General features: G+C 45.8%; 1 protein-coding gene across 4 annotated transcripts in view; it reads right to left on the bottom strand.

Moving 5' to 3' along the window:
• Positions 1-21,575, bottom strand: part of NLGN1 (neuroligin 1) — a 628,583-nt gene extending 607,008 nt beyond the window's left edge. For 2 of the 4 annotated variants that reach the window (XM_006260462.4, XM_059731156.1), the window contains exon 1: positions 20,711-21,575. The gene's annotated coding sequence lies outside the window, so the exon portion shown is untranslated. The remainder of the gene's footprint in view (positions 1-20,710) is intronic. The other 2 variants (XM_019478611.2, XM_006260460.4) reach the window with 1 other exon arrangement.
• Positions 21,576-21,906: the final 331 nt, after the last annotated feature.

The raw sequence follows: 21,906 nt of genomic DNA, 5'->3' as shown, positions 1-21,906 counted from the left end.
TGTACTTGACCTGAGAGAAGACAGAAGACTCATTATATAACTCCCTAATCTGGATGCCCTTCACATGTCCAGTCAAATCATAATGAATCTTTTATTCACTACTGGTCTCTGACAAAATGAAAGTAAAACCTGAAGCAAAGATCAGGAGCATAAAGTAACTATTAGGGAGTGTCTTCTTGTGACTGTTTCAGATTGTTTGCTCCATTTCTGAAGACCTTTCTATATTTGAACTTGCAAGCAATGTCGGAGTGTTTCTTATATAGACATGACTGCAATGTTTGCATCTTTCTAGCAGCAACTTGCATTTTTACAGATTGTCAGAGTTAATGCTTTCCTCTTCCTTCAGGGCAAGAAATCTCTTTCATTTCTTGAAATTGGATAAATGGCTGAAAATTAAATGAAATGATCTTTGCAGTTCCTCTATGACTGATCTTTTAGGACAACATCTTACCCAGAAGCTAGGAAAAATGTATTGATATACAAGTGACCTTTCTTGTAGACCCTGGAAAGGAGAGGAAAGGGATCAGGGATTTTAAGGAGAGGAAAGGGGATCAGGGGGCGTGACTGGGAGACAGATTTTAGAGCTGTGCAAAACTTTGGTCCCTGATTCGATTTGGCAGAGATTCAGTGGCCAAATCTCTGAATCTGACTCAAATCAAGAGACCCTTTAATCTCTCTGAATCAAATCAGAATCCTCCAAATCGATTCAGAGAGATTCAGAAAGATTCGATGATTCAGACATAGACACAGCTTTAAATGTTTTTTTTACATACCTCAAGGTACCAGGCGCAGCTTGTGATTGCTGTGATGCTGGGAAGGATGGAGCATCCCACAGGAGCGTGGTGGGGTCCCCAGCGCACTCAGCAGCAGACCCAGAAGTGTACCAGAAGCACTTCCAGTCCACTTCTGGGTCCACCGGGGACCATGCTCAGGGTGCCCCCCTGCACCCTCCCTCCCCCTAGCTCAGCAACTGGTGCCTCCTAGGTCTGGGGGGCACCCAGGGTCCCCCACAGCTGATCACTGAGCTGGGGGGACATGGGAGAGCCCCCCAGCATGCTCAGAGGTGGACCCAGAAGTGGACTGGAAGTACTTCCCATCCACTTTTGGGTTTGCCGCCAAGCACATGGGGGCCCCCCGCTGCTGTGGGACTCTCCATCCACCCCAGCATCGCAGCATTCACAACCCGCACCTGCTACCTCGAGGTATGTAGAAAAAACATTTAAACCTATGTCTATGGCTGAATTGCTGATTCTCTGAATCAGCATCAAATCTTCGGATTCAGCTGAATCAAATCAGGGACAGTGATCCGAATCAACAAATCGAACCACTGTTTCAGATTCGGGCCAAATCTGAATCCAAATAGCATACAGCCCGTTCTGCACACCCCTAGCAGATTTAGTTCCATGTTCTGTCCCAATCTTTCTATGAAACTTGGGGCAAGTCATTTAGAGCTAGATCCAAAGAGGACTTACGGGCTTAAAAACAACCTTTAGGCATGACTAAAGTTTTCAAAGCCCCTGTTCTGCTACACTAATCCTGTAGATACCTATGTTTCTGCTACTGCAGATCTAGAGTCCTGCCACTGCTAAACTGTTGGGTCACTAACTGACTTTTAGTGCTTATCACCACAGTCACACACACACAAGTGGTTCGCCAAAGGTAGGTGTTAAATCTCCGCTCCATTGGATTTGTAGCAAGACTTGAACCCAGGTTTCCTAGCTATTTTAGGTTAGAGCCTAACACCACAGTCTAGAGCACTGATTCTCAACCAGGGTGCCTTGAGATCCTTTTGAGGGTGCCATGTTAACACTGCTGGCACAAACATGATTCATAAATAAACACAAGTTATTTCAACTAAGAATTCATGGTGTTAAAAACATCCTACCCCATCGTGGTCTTTTCTAAGTTCTTTGTAACAGAAGAAATGTGTTATTATTTTTCTGTAGTCAAAAAAACAAGTGAAAAGAAAGAGCTGACATTTTCCAAGGGCTGCCTTGAGCCAAACAAGGGGTGCCACAAACCAAACTATTGATGCCTTTAATCTTAAAGGTTGAGAATCACTGATTTGGGGGATTAGCTACTTTATAGATTCATAGATGCTAGAGTCAGAAGGGACCTCAAAGGATCATTGAGTCTGACCCTTTTGGTGTTTTTGTTTTTGTCTTTTTTTCTAATTCTCTGCTTTGGCCCGAGGCATATTTAGTTACTTTCGTTAAGTGGAACATCTTCGGCAAATGAAACTGAGAAAACCTCATTCCAGAACACGAAATAGCATGTTGATTAGGGCATGTTTCTAGCAAGGAAGAGGTCTGGGCTTAAGTTCTTGCTCCAAATCAGGCAGAATACTGATCTGAAAAAAGGTTTTCCTTACATCTCCCCTGACCATACACTGTGGTGGGTCACATGTACATATACTTTTCACGATATGGCCTAGGAGCTATCTCCACTCATAGTTCTGAGCCATGAACCTTCTTGTTGGGGCCTGGGCCCTGTCCTTTTCTTTGGCACGTCTTAGCAGGGAGTTTAGGTAGGTCGCAGCCCAGCTTGCCACTTTTACTTGGCACCAAGCTCTTCTCATGTACCATATGGGGAGCTTGAGCACCTACTTCAGGATTGTGAATTCTACAGGATGCCAAAGGCCATTAAGGTACCCTGACATCGGCATTACACACCTCATCCTTAATGGATTTAGCCCTTAGTCTTCCTGTGTCTTAATTCACCATCTATAGAACATAGGTAATAGTACATTCCTATCATACTGGGAAGTTATGAGACTAAAAGATTAAAGGCTGTAAGATACTTACCACATGGGCACAGATAATTCCCTAAGACAGACAGTCTAGCCCAGGGGTGGGCAATTATTTTCGGCGGAGGGCTGCTTACTGAGTTTTGGTAAGCCATCGAGGGCTGCATGACAGGCAGCCAGGAGCAGATAGATATGAATTTTCTACATTTTTTAGGGGCCCTGCGGGCTGGATAGAATGGACTGGCAGGCCGCATCCAGCCCGCAGGGCACATTTTGCCTGCTCCTGGTCTAGCCACACGTCTAGGCTAGGGGCAGACATTACACATAAACTCATTTAAGTGATCAGAAACTGCTTGAAACCTGTAACAGAACAGACATTGAGTGCACATTAACCAGTTTCAAAATGGTCAGACCTGGTCTGTGATAAACCTGGTTGAATGTAGTATCAGACTTAACCATTTGGGCTCAAACTGGTTTATGCAATGTCTGTCCCAGACCCCTTGCTGGTTTAAGTTCAACCAGATACCCCCAGCATCCTAGAATGCTCTCTGGGCTGGACAGGGCTCTCTGCTCCAGCTGCAGGGCTGACCCTGCCCCTCTCCTCTCTAGTTGGAGTAGGGACTGGCCCTAGCAGAGACACCAGCTGGCATGGCCTCCTTAAGGTAAAGTGGGCAGGGAGGGGGTAAATTCTCCCTCCTTCCCCCACTGCAGCCAGGGTCAGCCGTCTGCTGGGGAGGCTGCAGCGGTGATCCCCGGAGCTGGCAGACCCTAGCTGCAGGGAAGGGATGGAGGGAGGAATTAACCCTTCTCCCTGCCCCCTACACCTTAAGGGGACCATGCTGGGTTGGATATCCCACAGGGTGGGGAGGGGGACTCTGTGAGCCACTGGATGGGGACTCTTCCTCCTCCTCCCCTTCCCCCTCTCCCCCCGCTGCTGCAGGGCTGGGAGTAGGGGCTCCATGTGAGGCTGCCTGACCCCAAAGCGGGAGAGGGGGTAGGGGGAGGCTCTGCTCCACAGTGGGGAAACTCTCCCCTTCCTCCTCCTCCCCCCACAGGGGCAGCGGGAGCGCGGAGCTCAGCTGGGCAGGGTGCGGGTATGTGGGGTGTGAGGGAGGGTGGGGGGTGTAGGACCCACATACACTCCCCCCATGGTGTGCAGCCCCCACTGCCTGACAGCAACAGCAGGCAGGAAGGTCAGGGCTTTCATGCCCGGTGCAGGTGCAGCTCCGGCCAGTGCTGCATGCGGGGAGGGAGCAAAGCCTTCCTTATCCCCGTGGCTCTGCTCCGCACATACGTAGCTCCAGCCCTTGGACTGGGGGAAGCCCTGCACTGAAGCCTGCTGCCTCCCTGGCTCCCTGGCAGCTATGGGGGAGAAGCAGGGGCAAGAGTCCCCCTCTGGGGCCAGGCAGCCTCACAGAGCCCTAAGGTTCACTGAAAGTCCCTTCCGTCAGGAACTATTGCAAACTCCCTCTTCCCAGGGTCTGGATATAAACCATTGATCTGTTCTTATTTCAACAAATTTAGCAATTTCCTCATTATCCTGTAGCTTAATGAATTTGTCTCTAGCATTTCATGTATCACAAGCATCTCTAATATACCCATCCTTGTTAAATACAGAATTTCATAGGAGGCATGATGATTTGTAGCAAAAACCTGAGCAGCTCATAACCAAATTCTCACCTGAGCTGACTGAATGCAACTTGTTGAAAATCCAGTAATTTACTTGAAACAGATTTGTTCGATCAATATCTATCAAAAAGTCACCATGCTTTTGTTATCTTGGACTGATTAACCCAAGTGATGTATTTCCAAAGTCATCCAAGTCCAACTGAATGACAAAAAAGTCAAAAAAATTCAAAGCCCCAGAGACCGCACAGTGGTAGCAGTTTCCTGAATCCTCTCAAATTGCCTTAATACTTTACTCTCTTCCTGCAGCTTCACAGAGAAGTTTCATGAGACTTTAAAACAAATCTTAATGCTAAAATTTTATAACAAGGGCTTGCATAAAGTTCTGATTTTGCTGCAAAAAAAAGAACTATGGCACAGAACGCCTAGGAATATTGAAAGTGAAAAGGAGAGCAGTTTGTGGGGTAGGGAAGGAGAATGGGATGGCATAGCTTTCTTAATGAGGATAGCGCAGGACTGAAGGGAGGAAAAGATTAAGGAACGGGAATCAAAGGTCCAGATAAAAATGGGGAAGAAATAATCTCGGATATTTTTGGGGAATACAATAATTTTTAGATGCAGATCCTGCTATGGTTTAGAAAGGTGCCATACAATCAAACTCAGGCCCATTTCAGAGGTGACTCAGACAATATTACGTGAGCCACTCCGTCAACACAAGATTGCCCTATTCTTGGTTTCTCAACACAGTCTACTAAATTATGACCACCTCTAAGAGATGGGGGTGGGGATGGAGGAATATTCAGGAGAATTTCTGGGTGTAACAAAGAAAAAGTATATAGAAGTGGAAAATCTATTTAGGAACACAGTCACTTTTTATTCTCTTTAATCTCAGAGAGGGAATGCTTAAACAAAGTAATTTAAATCTGGAAGTACAACTTGTAATGTATTGAACTGCAGACAAATTTCATACTTGATTTAGTCCAAACATGTAAAATCGGCAAGCATATCCATTCATCTCCAATCTCTTTGCAGCAAGTAAATTAGACAGTCTCCTATCAAATAAAACAAAGCTAGGCCCCTGTATTTGAGTTAGCATTTCTCAGCAGATGTACTGTAATGCAAGCTAGCACTTTAGAGAAAGTTTTCAAAATCAATCTCTGATTTTGCATATTTAGAGTATACATGTATAATGTGTGTTATGTATTACATACATATAATCACGCCTGTCCAGCTGGCAGCCCACAGGATGCATATGGCCCTCAAGGGGTAAAGCCACAGACCTAGGGCTCCCTGCCTGGGCACCCCTCACCCTCCACTCCTACTGTTGCTTCTGCCCCGGAGTCACCAGGCTTCCCCTCCCTCCTCCGTTTCCTGGCCCCGTCATTGGGAGCAAGGTGGCATGGCACAGTCGAGGGAGCCTGCAGCTGGAGGACTCAAGGGACCTGGGGACTTGCACAGTACAGGAATGCCAGCACAGTGCAGTGCAGGAGACAAGGGCACCCGCTGCACATCAGGGTGGGGGACACACAACACAGTGTGCTGACAGCGGGGTGCACCCACCAGACAGTACAACAGGGTGATGCCTGCAGGGTGCAATGCAGCAGAGCATTGAGCGCATACAGCACAGACATAGGAGGCACTGGGGGCATACAGCAAATAGAAAGGTGTCTACAGCCCCTGACCACTGAGAAGTTGGACAACCTTGATCTATATCATACCTATGTGATATACACAGAAGTGTGTGTATACTTCTGTTTAGAAATATATTAACAAAGCCATGCTAGACATGAAATATTATTTAACTCCACATGAATTATTTCAGAGGTCCACATGAATTTGCATGCTATTTACGGTACTGCTGCACTGTTATGTTGTCAGTAGTCTGAGGACAGTGCATATATGTATGTCCATTTGTGAGTAGATAACTGAGTCCTTCGACCTCCATCTCTGCTTGAAAATAAAAATATATATTTAAACCTCCTTATTCTTATTTGCCTCCAAATGGGTGGAGATCAGTTCTTATAGCATTAAATCTGAAGGAGGAAGGATGATCTTTTGGATAAAGTACCAGATTGGGATTTAAGAGATGGATGCATTTCCTCATTCTACTAGACACTTCCTTTGTGACCCTGGGCAAATCACACAAGCCCCAATTCTGACAAGCACTTTAGTTCAGAGGATATTCTTTCCTTTCACTCATCATTTGTCTGTCTTGTCTATTTAGGTTATAAGCTCTTCACTTGGTATGGATGGCACCCTACACAACTGAGCCCTGATCTCAGTCGGATCCTCCAGGCACTAACGTGATACAAATTCATAAGACCACATTACAGATAAAATGCCAGGTGCCAGATCCTGTTCCAGCTGTTGGGCATCTGGCTAAGTGTGAGCCACTCAAATTGCAGCTCTTGCACCCTGCTCGAGTCCCTGAAAAACTGTTAATATGTCTATTTCTGTCTATTTTAGCCTTAAGGCACAGAAAGGGAGAAGTGGAAGAAATCCCACCCATCTTTTGCATTAATGGTTTTTCCTTATTTGACCAGGGTGAAACAGTGTTGTACACAGATCTGTAAGTGCCACCTAGATGCCTATAAGTAGAATAGGATGTCCAGACTAGAGGTTAAGTACAGAGGTTCAAAAAGCCTGAGGCAAAAATCGATTCAATCTTCCAGGTTTTTCTAAGCTGTGTAGATTAAACTGATAACAAACTGAACTGGCGTTCAGGTGGCCAAGACGGGCAGAAGCCTGATCTGGCCCAGGCCAGGAGCCTGGGGCACTCATAAGGTTGCTGAACCCACCGCAGCAATAGCCCAGGCCTGACTGTCTGCTGGCTCTGCCTGCCACCACTGACAGCTGGGGTCTGCGCAGCTCAGGGGAAGCCCCCCCAAGCTCAGAGCCAGGCTGGGATCACCCCAGCCCCATCCCTTCTCCTAGGGAAAGGGGGCAGGAGTGGAAATGCACCACCCAGCCTGGCATCAGATGCCCAACTGGGGTCTGCCTCGTGGGGGAGAAATCACCCACTGGGGGACTTTTGTCCCCGCCCCCCACTGGTGTTTGGAGCCAGGTTAGGATCACCCCACCCCTTCCTCAGCTGTCTGCCTCTGGGGAGAGGGGAATGCACCCCACTTGCCCAGCACCAGCCCCACCAGCTGGGGTCTGCCTGGCGCTGGGGGCAAAGCACCCACTGGGGGGCTTTTCACACCCCCACAGCTTGGAGCTGAGCTCAGATTGCCTGAGCTCCACTGCTTCCCCGGCTGTCCATTTCTGAGCGGGGGAAGTGGGAGGTGGGAACATGCACTGGATCCACAGCCAGGGTCTGCCTGGTGTGGGGGGAAAGCACCCACTGGGGACGAGGGGAGTTTGTCCACCCCCAGCTTAGAGCTGGGCTGAGATTCCCCCAGCCCTGCCCTTTTCCCAGCTGTCCACCTCTGAAAGGTGGGGGGTGGGACTACACCCCCATCCTGGCCCAGCACCAGCCCCCCCAATCAGGGTCTGCCCAGCACTGGGGGGAAAAGCACCCACCATGGGGATTTTCAGCTCCCCACAGCTCCGAGCAAGGCTGAGATTCCCCCAGCCCTGCCCCGTCCTCAGCCACCCACTTACAGTCGGAGCCTGGGGAAGGGGAATCTCAGGCCAGCTCAGAGCTACAGAGGGGGAAAAAAGCCCCTCGGTGGGTGCTTTCTCCCCACACTGGGCAGACCCTGGCTTGAGGTCCAGTGTGGGGACAGAGTGAATTCCCACTGTCCCTTTCCCCCTGCCTTTCAGAGGTAGACTGCTAAACCAAACTCACTGGGCTGCAGAGGGGGAGCAAGAAGCCCCCTTCACCAGGGCTTTTCATCCCTTCACTGTACTGATGGGGGCTAAGTCAGTTCCTCTGCCCCAGGCTGGCAAACAGGAAGCAGGCTGGGGAACAGAGGCTTTACTTTCTCAGCTCTGTGGCAGCTGGGGACAGGGCCAGCCCTACTCATCTGGAGCATGCAGCACAGTCCAAGGTTGCAAAGCATCCTGGGATGCTGGAGGACTATGAATTAACTTGAGTCGGGAGGGGATCTGGGACAGAAGTTCCATAAACCAGTTTAACCTAAATCAGTTAGGTCTGATACTACACCCAGCCAGGTTTCTCTTAAACTGGTTTCAGCCATTTTAAAAGCGGTTTATGTGCACTGAACTTCTGTTCTAGGTTTAAATCAGTTTCCAATCACTTAAATCAGTTTATGTGTAACTTCTGTCCCTAGCCAGAGAGCTCTCTCTTCAGTGGTATAGTGCACAAATTTCAGTTCCCAAGTTACAAGGAAAAATATGGTCCGGATCCTTAATTCCTGCCATTCAATGCTCTCACTGAAAAAAAGAGAGATGCAAGAGGAAGCTAGAATTAGTGAGCACAGGGAATGCAGGACTGGCATTATCTAACTACCTAATATTGCATGATGCCAGTTAGAAATATAAATGTTAGGGCCCAAAATGTAATTATCAATCCATAGACGCATGCATTTACTTGCATAATATATTAGTTGTGTACAAGTCAGAGTGAAATGCACATAACTGTAGTAAATGGGGCATCTAGAGTCATATTAATCATTTAAATTCATAACTCATTTTTAGAATATTTTTTCTACCTCTTTAACCTTTAGTGACAACACTTTAGATACAAAATGTACTGGTATATTAAAATGTAAAATAGTGAGAGCATTCACTCTAAGAAAACAAAAGAAGCAGTCAACATGTCAACTTCTCTCTAAACAGAGACTTGTGTTTTATAATACTATTTGTGGTGTGTGGATAATGTCCCACTGACCACCATTTTTTCCTGCCATTTTGTCCCTTATTGTTCTGTCATTACCATTGTTATAATTATCTGGCCCTGGCCAAGATGTGGGCAAAGAGCTCCCTCTGGTGCTGATGCTAATACTGCTCTATATATTTCACAGGTCGGGCTGTCTATTTCACAATGATGGGCCTGGTAGGGAACACTCAGCCCTCCAAAGGATGAGGCCTATACCTTCATAGGAAAGTTTCTTTTTACAACTCTGGCTTCAGCTAGAAAATGCAGCTATGAATGTTTGATTCTGTTTGTTCCAAAAAACAGAACACAAAACAATGTGTTATTAGAGTTTATGGCACAATGTATACACAACAGCACATGGTTCTTTGCCAGGATGGATTCATTCTCCTGTATTTAAAGTGACAAACAACTTAAAATTATAAAATATTTAATGCTTTCTAAATTACTGCATAACTTTGCAGAATGGTATCACTGATAAATTACCATTTGAATCTCACTTGCTTGATATCACAATGATAGTGCAAATTATGGTCATAACACCTCGTTATTTTGTTTAGATTAATACCTATGTTTTCCAGTGTTTGCAGATTTTAAAGCTTCAATTCTGCAGCCATTTTCATGAAACTAGGGCACCTGTGTACCACAGTTGTCAAGTCTATGTGGTCACAACAGGCTCTTGCAGACTCCAAAATAAAATATCAGATTAGGAAAAAAGTGTATAAGAGTGAAAGTTATCAAGGAACTTATCAGAACCCTGGACTAGTTAATTGTCTGTCACTACTTGCATCACAATTCCTTAGTATCAATATGGGTTTTTAAAAAATTATGTTGCATAGAAGCTTAGTATACTAACTGCCAGCCAAAAGACGGCATATTTCAAAAAAATTTGATTCGGTAGAAAAATATAAGTAAATGTAAGTTAAATGCTTCAGTTTCCAACTAGAAAAGTGCCTGAATTACATCAAATTCAAACCTCTCAACGGAATTTTTGAAGAGCATTATCATGGGACTAATCCTGCAAGATACCATGTGTAAAGTTCTCCTTGCCTTCAAAGGGACCCTGTGTGTAGGCTTGCAAGAATGGAGCCTGTGCTACTGTGTCAATCCCTCAACACGAGATACACTGAAGATGAAGAAAGGCTTGTGGCTTTCCCTCTGAGTTGAGCAAGAGACTTAATAGTTCCCTATTATATTTCTTCTGGCAGAGACCCTTCCCTTGATAGTATGCCAACACTCTCCCTTTTATAACTTTTAATCCATGCAGTATTCCATATAGTAATTTGAAGAATTAGCATTACACTTTTCATCTTCATAATTTTTCTCTTCAGAGAATGAACAAGCCTCACAACACCTCTGAGGTAGCACATTTTACTAATGAGAAAACAACATGGAAAGATTAAGTACCTATTACTTTGTATCACAGCCACTCAGGAGAACTTGGGACGCCCTTGCCTTTGTTGACCAGGTCCTGCGTGGTGGCGGTCCCCACCCCCGGAGTTTGTTGTGGGGCCAGCACCTCGCCCAGCCTTGCAGCGCTCCCCACTCCACCACTTGAGCTGGCTGGAGGACACCAAATGGGTCCACTTTTCCACTGTCCATCGCTGCCACCTCTACACACTCATGTGATCCACCATGACACCCTCACATCCCGCCCAGACACCAAGTGGCAGGACCTGCTTGGCGAGGAAATGGCTGGGGCACCCCAGTGGCTGAGTCTGTGCTCCTTCCTCATCCTACAAGCCACTGGGGACCTCAGCTGGTGGCTCCTCCATGGAGCCATCACCACGGGCTTGTATGTAGAGAGCTTCAGACACCCTAGTCTCCTGCCCCTTCTGTGGGCAGAGGAAGACCCTGGTGCACATGATCCTTAAGTGTACCAGGCTGCAGCCCCTCCACCTCCAAAACCTCCTCCTGATGTTCTGGTTGAATTTTACCCCCCACCTTTTTGTTTTTGGTCACCCCATCTATGGCCCCACCAAGTCCCAGGACCTCCTAGTCAACCTCCTCCTGGCCCTGGCCAAGTGGGCCATGTACTTGACCAGGAAGGGGGCTCTGGCTGGGAAGGTGCTCGGAGACTGCCGGGCCACTTTCCTCTCATTTGTCTGAGCATGTTTCTGGGCAGAGCACCAGTGGGTGGCATCCACCAGCTCCTTGGATGTCTTTGAGGATTGGTAGGTTTGGCCCAGGGGGCTCTGCTCAGTGTCCCTCTCTGGAGAACTTATTTTCACATTTTGACCCTTTAACTCCCATGTCACTCCTATCCTGCTTTTGCTTTTGTTGTCCCAAGAAATTAGTTGCATCTTTCACCCTTTGGCCCCACAAAGGAGCTATTAGTTAGCTGGGTGGGCCTTAAGGCCCACATTAATATGGAAGATACAAATATGCAAGAGAACTTGGGGAGCAGCTTAATATGCTCATGTGTCATGAAAAAGGTCATACACGCAGGAGTAAGCAGAGACTGTCCACTTGCTACTCTTCCACCATAGCAGGTAGAAGAACAGGTAGAGAAAAGCCAACCAGCCCTGCTAAGCCAGCACTGATTTTTCATAATTGGAAACCAGGATAGTCCAGAAGCACATCATCACATAGCATGAAGGAAATAAAAGAGAAGTTGCGTGTAAAAGACCTTAAGGCAATTCAGGAATCACCTCTGAATGGTGACAGAGGAAACCAAGTCAGAACCAGATTTAGCATGGAGGCTTCTTGACTCCCAGTTCTGGAGACTGCATCTCCTGCTGCTATTTTTAAACATCATTTACACAGTAAACCCTCTTTGGGGTGTCAAAAAGGACACCACCCATTAAAAAGTGGAGAGAAAATCTAATGACAAAGTTTAGGTCCAGACCTGAACTCTCCTAAAGCTTGGGGTTGAGGGAAAATATAGAAACTGGAAGATCCATAGTGAAAATCATTATAATTAATGCAATCTAGTGAATGACCTCAAGAATTCTTTTCAAGATTTTCTCTAACACGTTTAAGTAGATTCCAGGTAAGATGATATTATATGGAAGTGTCACATACAGAGATGACCCGAGCAGGGTGCAGGGCCTGGGACAAATCAGCCTGTGTGGGGCCCCTACCCTAGATACAAGGAAGCCGGTGGTGGATTGGGGGGGGGAGGGTGCCGAGCGGCTGGATGCACCAGATTCAGCGGCTGGGGAGGGGGCAGCAGAGGGTGCTGAGCGGCTGGATGTGAAGCCAGCAGCAGCGCGGAATTGCTGTGGATGCTCCACTGAGCTCCATGGGGCCCCCCCAAAGCACAGGGCCCAGGGCAGTCACCCTGATTCACCCCCCCCCCCCCACAGATGGCCCTGGTAACATATCATGTAAACAGTTAAAAAAAAATAAGAATGATAAGAAGTTTGCAGGTAGATAATGTTTTTGCTCTTCTTTATATGCCTGAACACAATGAAACATGAAGGACAGAGAGGTCTTTCTCTGATAACAATCTATAGAAGAGTTGTTAAACTGCTGCATAGTGTAGGTTAGTCAAGAGCAGTGAAATTATCATGCTTTAACTCTTCTGAAAAATCACTCCGTCCTTAACTGTTATTTGTAGCAAATGCCCCCACACTATAGGCAATCTCTTCTCTTCAACTGCCACTTTGAACTAATGTTTCCAGGACAATTTTTTTCAACCTTTAGTTAAAAACTACTTTTAGTCAGCAACAGAATGTTACTTGTCTCTGGAATGGGTGCTTAGGAAAGGTTACACTTCATGTTAATATAATGATTTTTATATATATACATATACATATATATATACACACACACACACACACACACACATTTGACATGCTATATTTTAAGAATATTCAAATTATGGAAACAGAAAAAATTTGCAATTTTCATATCAGAGCAAAGACAAAAAAGGACCATCTCAAGACCAACTCATTGATTAAAAACAGATGCATGGTTTCATATATACCATACTAATTTTAAACTAGCTCCCCTGACTTTACTGCAGTCACTTCTTGTTGACACTGATGTAACTGATATCAAAATCAGGCCCATATGTATATAATTCTTGATACAGTAGACTGCTAGATAGCACAGTATAGACATTTTAAAGTGCGGTATTTCAAAGTAATAAGGTTGTTCAAGGAGGCTTGAATTGAGAAATTGTAAAAATGCTACCTTATGCTCTTTCTTTGCATGCCTAGAAAGTGTGCTACTCATTGCTCTGATATCTGTGTTCCTAATTGACATCCTTTTTTCCTCTCACTTAGCTATTTATTTAGGTCAAGATCTTACAATGACTTCCATGTGATTGTGGGGGTTACCTGCCTAGATCTCATTGCTAAACTAGGTTCTTAAGACTACAGACTCTCCTGACTACAGACTGTTTTTATTATATGGTTGTACAGTGCCTTGCACAATGAGTTCTCTGTGTCTTTCTGAAATATAATTAATTAAAAGCAAAACCCCAATGTGTGGCCTTTCCCTCATAACTGAACCCCTATTAATTTTCACTAGACTGCGATAAAATTGCTAGGCAGAGTTTCCGTGGAGCTTCATCTGCAGTTCAGCTACTTTTATCTTTAATTTCCTTATAAATATGCTTAATTAGAAGTAGCCTGGGTTTTTTTTCCCCTAGTTCTTTATATTTTCTTAAGAAAATATAAAAGTTAAATGTAGCTCAGCTGGAGGTGATGCTTTACTGAAAATAAGAGATAAGTTTATTCTGTAGGGGAAGGCTGAACAAAGAGAGACAGAAATAGTCAAAATACCACCAGTTCATGCAGGGCCTTTAAGATTCTAGCACTTGGGTTTTTAACTGAACTTTAAGTTTATGGAGTTTTGGTCATTAACAATATAAACCATTAAGAAACAGAATTTGTGTATTTAATTAGATTATATTGTACTGCGTTGCCTGGTAACTCCCAGAATTAAACATTTCACACTTCCCATTGACATAAAAGGGAGTGGGTGAGAGTTCGCTGTAGAACGATAAAGTTTCACTGCTGTGAGTTCTTTGATTCCTGACTTCTGTTTGCTACCTGTGCTTCTGCAATGGAAATTGGGAAGGAGGAGGCAGCATACGTTTAACTCAGGACTTAATAAGGATCCAACCCATTGAAGTCAGTAAAAGAAAGCTCCCATTGACTTCTGTAAGAAGAGGATGAAACTCTAAGTAAATAAAAAACAGCAGGTATTTACTTGTACCAGTCTGTGGTTCTTTTAAGTTGGAAATAATAGCAGTTCTGCAACTAAAACATAAAAAGTTTCAAAAAAAGAAGCCTTCAGCTGGTTTTATTTTCTTGCAGAATATGAACATAGGTGCTAATATTAGCATCCCCGCTATTTATCTCCAGGGTTTCTCATACATGATTATAGGAACCTTACTAACAATATCTATGAGCACAGGTAGTTGGCTGTGCTAGTCTGAAGTTAGGCAGAAGTAAGCCCTCTACTTATGAAAGCTTATACTATACACCTCTGAGTTAATTTATCTGTAAGACGCAGATCTACCCTACCTTCTGTATAACGCCATCTGGCCAGCTTCATGCACTTCATTCTTGCATGGTAGGAACTCCTCTCTTTTGACTTTGATGGCACTGTCCATGTCTAAGAACTGTGGCCCTCATTCTCCCTTGCTTTGATGTGAGTTGAGGTTTGTGCGATTCCACTGGTAAAGTGGTGCTCAACATTTTAGCTCTGTGGACCAGATAGCTGATACAGAGCCCATCAGAGGGCCAGATCAGGCCATGGGGCTAGCACCACCCCCTCCTGCCCTCTGTGCAACAGGATTGAGCTGGGAGAGGGCAGGGGGGGGCAATATTACCCCCTCCCCACCTCATGCTGGGATTGGGTCCTGTAACCAGGCACCACCCCCATCCAACCCACCACACCAGGATTGGGTTCTAGGTCCCAGCACCATGCCCACCTGGCCCTGCACACTGCACACTGTAATCGAGTGCTCGAGTCAGCATGCAGGGCCCAGGGATCTCCACTGGCTTGGAAATTTAGCAGCAGGAAAGCAATGCCACTGCTCTCTTGCCACCAAATTTCTGGACTCATGGGCAGACCTGAGGGCCAGATGACATGGCACCACTGGCTAGATCTGGCCCAAGGCTGGAGATTAAGTGCCCCTGCACTGGTACAGTGAAATCACAGCAATGGAAAAGTATGTTAACATGACAGTGACTTCTAGTTGTTTTGCAGCTCAACTTCATAAGTATCAGTGTGCCTCTAACAAGTGTACTGACCAGGCATCCTGAGCCAGATTATATTCAATTAGCAGTACTTATTTATTTATATGCAATGTGTAGTTATTTTATCACTATGTGCTTGCCTCATCTCCCTGATTTGTCTAGTAGCAGTCTTATTGTCTGTCTGTCCCACCCCTAACTCACTCAATAGGGACAAGACTTCTGACATTATCCCCAGCCATAACACAATCTATCTAGTAAATCCTTTTCAGGGGAGAGCTTACTCTGGGTTATGCATTTCGATGTATATTTTCATTTTGAAATAACATGGTAAGCTGGAAGCATACTAGAAATACATATTCTAGAAATCTCTCTCTGTTTTTTCCTGTTTTTCACAAAGGGGTATATGTCAGTCATATTTGGGTGACATTTCTCAGGTTGCAAAAATTGTTTTGGGATCTACTACCTATAGAAAAAAGGGTGCTATTCGAACCAAAACCAGACCTCTTATTTTCATCTGCCTTATAAAAGTATAAATCCTTTTCTTCTGACAAGATATAACAACTTTTTAAAATAACCATCCTAACAAAACCATCCTACCACTCTGGCCCACTATGAAAGATTTCATGGGAGACAATAGCAGTCAATCTCATTTTGTTGGGTTACAAACAAATTTCTGTAATGACTTCACCACGCCCCCAGCAGAGTGCGACCCTCCAGCTGCAAGAATCAAAACCCAGATTTTTAGTATGTGAACCAAAGAAAAAACTCCATTACCTAGTAGCATTAGTAGGTTGTTATGCTCTGCAGAGACAAGTCACTAGGAAAGAGCGTGACCAATGCTCTATGATAGCAAATATATTGTCTATGTATGTATCATTTTACAGTTTTGTAGTTGCATATAAGAGCCACAATCTATTCCTCATTATGTGTAAGCATATGAAACGATATTAATCCTTTCCTGGGGCATCCTTAAGCACTTACTTAGGGATACAAAGAAATGCAAATCTCTAGAACTCTTGGTTCAGAGATGATACCTTTTATGAGACCAACTAAGAAATCACAAAAAAAAAATAAAAAAAAAATTCTGTATTATTTAAGGATAACTCTCTCTAAAGAAGAATGTAGATTTCTGAGCCCTTAATGAAAATAATTATACGTGACCCAGAGGACTCCATCTACTTATTCAGGAAGAGGAACAAATATCCAGGTCACGAGACAGGGAATTAAGAGAAAGGAACAGCTTTGGGTTCTGTTCAGAGTTCAGAATAACAGCTCTGTTGTTCTTCCCGAGGTTGAAACAACATTAACACCGCGCTGTTTAACTTATTTCAAAATAGGAGAGGGAACTCTTGTCAACCCAGCCAAGAGCACAGAACTGTTTTCCCCAGATCTAACAGAGGAAAAGTTCTCCCATGGATTTAGATGAGGAGAAGGAGTTGCACTTGTTCCCATTTCACCACACACCCGCCTCTGAATGCTTAGAGGCGTGAAGCCAGGCTGGGTAGATACACCTGGAAATCTTGCATTTTGTTCCACTAGGACAGAGAAAAGCATTCAATAACAAAATGTAAAGTTAGTGCTGCTGGACTCTTACCACCACCACTATGGCACCAAATCACCACAAGGAAAACTGGAAGTGCAGAGCCACAACAGGGATCTCATCACCATTAAGTTATGTGAACCAGAAGTTTTATCAGAAGTTTTATCAGGCGGTGACTGTGAAATGCTGAGAGGTTTCACTTGTGCCATGTGGTAGAGGGGACTTCACCTGGGAAGTTTTCCCCCTTTCCTGCACTACTGGATAAAGAGTGCAGGCAGTCTGAGAAATGCGTGGAATTTTTTGTAAACTGTCTGCAAAAGAGGCGTGCCTGGTTTTCTGCATCCTGCATCTGTTTTCTTTGAGCAAGCCTGTTTTGGGAAAGGTAATACCAATTTCATTTTCCTTTAGTCTTCACTACTGTCCTCTCTCATGCTCTGTACTATGTACTGCAATATTTGCAATTTTTCCAAATGTTTAACATCCATCTAGTGGCTAGAGCATGGAACTGGGAGACAAGAAACAGGAGTTGTTTCCACTTACTACTGAATTGCTGTGTAGCCTTATATGTCACTTACTTTTGGGGGGACCTTCTGTTTCTCATCCAAAATAATGAGAGTAATTAGGATCATAACTATTACCCCTAATTGTAAAGTACTTTGAGATATTCAGGTAAAAGATCTATATAAGCATTTCCAATTTTTTTTTTTTTTTTAACAGAGGTACAACAAGGTAATTTGCCTGATGCTGAAAAAACTGGGGCCTGCTTCTCTCATGGCAAGGCAGAAATATCAACTATGCTGCCTCTCTGTTTTTCCTTTTAAAAGAATCTCCAGATGCTAATCTGACAGATAGAAAATGGGAAATGTTATTTTACCTCTACCAGAAATTCTGCTTAGAGATTTAATTTACCATCTACTTAGATCAGCAATGTTCTCTCTCCAGTAATGAATTACTATGTTGACCCATGAACTTAAGCATTTGCTTACAACTGACTGTCACTTTAGGAACTGTGATTATCACAGCCTAAGTACTGCTGGAAGAGAATCCTGTTGCAGCAGGTTGTGTAAAGATGGATCCCTAAGTTGAAATGGTCAAACAGGCAAACAAGCAAACAAAGGAGTTATGCAAACATTGTGACCTACTGATCTCATAATCAGATTACTGTCAAATACACAGGCAAACACAAAACCATAACAACAGTTTACAATGGGAAGCTTGTATGGTTATGCCAATTATTGACCCACCTATTTGTTTTTTTAAGTATTACTAAAGTTAAAAAGAAAAAAAAATAATATAGCAGAATTACAAATAAATCTGCCCTTACTGCACAATTGCTTTTTACTAGAGGTGAGGATGAAAGGGATTGCTTATTAGTTTTGCAGTTGCAGGTATGACACAAACTCGTTTGAAAAAACTCTTTGGTCTTTTCCAGTTTCTTTAAGTGGACAGGAAGCGTTACACCCTTGATGAGTTAACTTCAGACTTATAAATATCACCACTTTAGTTTGCATCTAAATTGCCCAATTCTTTAATTCTCAGGCAAGGAATGAATTCCCATTTAAGTCATCTTTGCTCATGGATATATAAATTCTATGGGAGTTTTGCATGAGTGAAGACAGGACCCAGCATCTCTGGATATTTTCCAATTAATACAAGTTCTCAAGTTTGTATTTGAGTAGTGTCCAAGAAAGCGTCCTAAACCAAAATCATGTCACCATATCACTCTTGAAAGAATCCCTTAGGGCTGGCTTCAGACATCCTAACTCTTGCAAGGAAGCATCTTTCTATACCTGTGATGCCAATATTATCAAATGCACACAGACACATTATAAAGAAAGATACGAGGTAATGCATTCATTAGGAAATCAGTTTCTTTGAATAATTATACTATCTTCAGTACTTGGCAGCCCAGAAAACTAAACAATAAATCGAACCCACTCTGGTAATGATGCTTTTCCACAATGAATGATCCATCAATAACATTAAGTGGAACTCCACTTGAACGTGATATGAGGTATATTTAAAATAAATACTCAAAGTCTTCTTCCATGCAAATATTGTCCCTACTACCAGCTACAAATTCTCTTAAAGATTATTAAAGGCAAGTGAAGGCAAACTTGAGTAAATGCAAACACTGGAGCTGAACTATCTTTTAAAATAGTCAGACTTGATTCTCTGCAAATGTGAGTTCCCATCTAAAAGAAGACTAACATTATTTTTCCTAGGTCAGTTCTGAATACATCCTAAATACAAATAAAGGAGCAAAAAATCCAATGCATGAATAAAGAAGTGAAAAACAAGGCAACCAAAAAGGAGAACATGAAAAAGGAGATTTCCTCTCAGCACTGCAGGAACATGAATATATTCTGCTGAAAGACTGAACACCACAGCTCCTGCTTATATATAAGAGGATTGGAAAGGCTAACTATGGAATCAGCAAGGCTTACAAAAAGAAAACATCTACTACTTCTTTTAATCAAAGCATGTAATCAGAAGGCCTAAGTGACAATTAGCTTTTGCCTGCAACGGAAATCAGGGAGGCAGGCTCCTAGGGGGACTTGAGCTCCTGTCTATACCAAGGACAATGTAAATATTACAGTACTGAAAAGGTATGTTCATGCTTCCCCCTTATTTCTAAATAAAGCTCTTCTCTGTAGGTTGGTATGTGACTAGATTAGGATGGGCATCTTCAATTCGGATTCATTAGGCAAAGCTCAGTCAGTGTAAACCCCCCAACAAAAAATAATTCCCTTTCTGCTAGGGACACCTTTATGGCTAGAAACATTTTAGTCCTTGTGGAGTGCAATTAATTATTTGGGGGGAGGCAGTCAAAGACTAAAAATGACCCTTCCTGGAACACAGTTCATTTGGATGATTTACAGAGTGCTTTATTATTAGCATTAAAAGATTTCCCCCTCTCCCCCACCCCAACAGGAGAAACCATTACATCCCATCCACAGCAGAGATCTCCACAATCAGCTGCTAATTGAAATCCTCACTCCTCCAGTGCCACCGTGCTGTTGCGGAGCACCTGGGGCAAGGGAAATGGCTGGGGCAGGTGGCTGTAGAGCAAGGCTGGCGTGGAGAGGAGGAAGGCAGGCAGGAAGGAGGGAGAGCGGCTGTGGAGTCTCCCCACCCAGCGGGAATTATTTCCCAGCTCAGGTCCCGGCCCCGAGTCTTTTTCCATTCAATGCAGGTGCGTTTCCATCCTCCCCAGCAGCCCGTTGTGCTGAGCCTGGAAAGGCTTTGGATTCCCTCCCTCCTCCCCGAGACACCGGGATCCTGATCGGGCACGGAGCAGAGCAGGGGGAGACCCTCCTCCCCGCGGGGAAGGGGCCCGCCGGGATGGGAAATGCGGCTGGAGCTCCCCGGGGAGGATTTCCTCGCCCGGCTCCTTCCCCCGGCCAGCGCTGCCCTGCAAAGCTGCAAGCAGCGAAGTGTCGCGCCGCACCGAGGCTGCAGCGGCTCCCGCCACCCTCCGGCCCCTCGCGGGGAGGGGAGGGGAGGGGAGGGTCAAGCGGTGGTGGGAGCCTTGCCCGGCCACGGAGCAGCGCTGCCAGGAGCCTCCCGGGACACCCGCGCCTCTCCCCGCTCGCTCGCGCGGGGACCTCGCGGGGTGCGTGCCTGCTTCCACGGGCGAGTTTTCCCGGGTGGGGCGGGGTGCGGGGGGACCCACTTCTCCCTCCTTCTGCAATGCAAAGCGACCCTTTTGTCTCGTCGTTTTCCACGGCGGGGTGAGCCTCCCCCGCCCCATGCAGCCCCACGGGGGGGACCGCGACCCCGTGCACGTCCACGCGGGGGGGAGCCCCGAGACTGCAGCGGGGGCAGCGCCGGGCAGGCTGCTGGAAGAGCGCCCTTACCTTCGCACTCATGCTGGCTCCCACCTGCTCCGCAATCATAAATACTCGGAGGTGCCTAGCGGGAGGATGGATGCATGTGCGCCGCTTGCTCCCCGCACCGGCTCGGCAGGAGGCTGGTGTGGCACAGTCCTCAGCAGCCAGGAGCTCCCCAAAGCATCCCCATCTCTTGTTGTTGTTGCTGGGTTGGGTTATTATTATTATTATTATTCTTTTTTTCCTCTTGATAGGAAAGCCAAATCCCCTCTGTGTCTAGCCCCCACGGATCTTGCAATAGCTCCACACACACACACGCAAAACAAAAGCTGGGAGAGGTTGGGGGGGGAGGAGGAGAGGGGCTGCTACAAACTTGGCGAGCCAAGACGTATCCACGCGTGCTCTTGCAGGGCAGGGAAAAAAAACAACAATAACAACAAAAAAGCCTGGTGCAAAATATGAAAAAAAAATTAAAAATCCCAGGGAGATTCAGAAGGGGGAAGAAGAAGAAAAAAATGAAAAATCAAGACGGTGGCAAGAGGCAGGAAAAAGGGGCGCAGACGGGACGGGTCCTTCCTAGCTGTACATCCGGCAGCCACGCGAGCAGTCGCCTCCCCGGCTCCGCGCGGGGCTGCTGCGGCTACCTGTAGGCGCGGGCGGGCGGGCGGGCAGCACCCGCGGACCCGCAGCTGCAGGCGGGGCAGCGCCGCCGCCCCGCCGGGCTCGGACAGACGCTCCCCGGGGCCCGGGCCGGTGCGGGGATCCCCTCGGTGCGCGCGTGTGTGCGTCTCCCCCGCTCCGCTCCGCTCCGCTCCGCTCTCACGCTCCCTCTCTCCCGGCTCCCGGCTCGGCCACAGCGGAGTGGTGGCAGCACTGAGGGTGAAGGGCCCGGACGTCAGATGTGACGTTCAGCCAAGACAGAGCTGCATGTGAGCCGGCAGCAGCAGCAACCTCTGCCGCGGAAAGTTCCCCCGGATCTGGCCGTCCATCTCCCTGCCTCGGGGACCTTTTTCACCATCTTCCTTCCTCCCCCCACCCCACCCCACCGTGGATTTTTGCAGCCTCTAAATGCAGGGAGCAGAAGTGCGGGAAAGAGCAGCGCTCACCCCTCGGGGGCTGGGGGAGTCTGTGTCTGCTTTGCCTTTTTTTTTTTTTTTTTTAGCTAAACCAAACCAGCAGGTGCAGGAGGAGAGCTGATGAAATAGGGTAATATATCATCCACC

The sequence above is a fragment of the Alligator mississippiensis genome, chromosome 7 (assembly GCF_030867095.1).
Source record: "Alligator mississippiensis isolate rAllMis1 chromosome 7, rAllMis1, whole genome shotgun sequence".
In the NCBI taxonomy this organism is placed as follows: domain Eukaryota; kingdom Metazoa; phylum Chordata; order Crocodylia; family Alligatoridae; genus Alligator; species Alligator mississippiensis.
The sequence above is the reverse complement of the archived record's forward strand: the minus strand, read 5'-3'. Positions and strand labels throughout refer to the sequence as shown.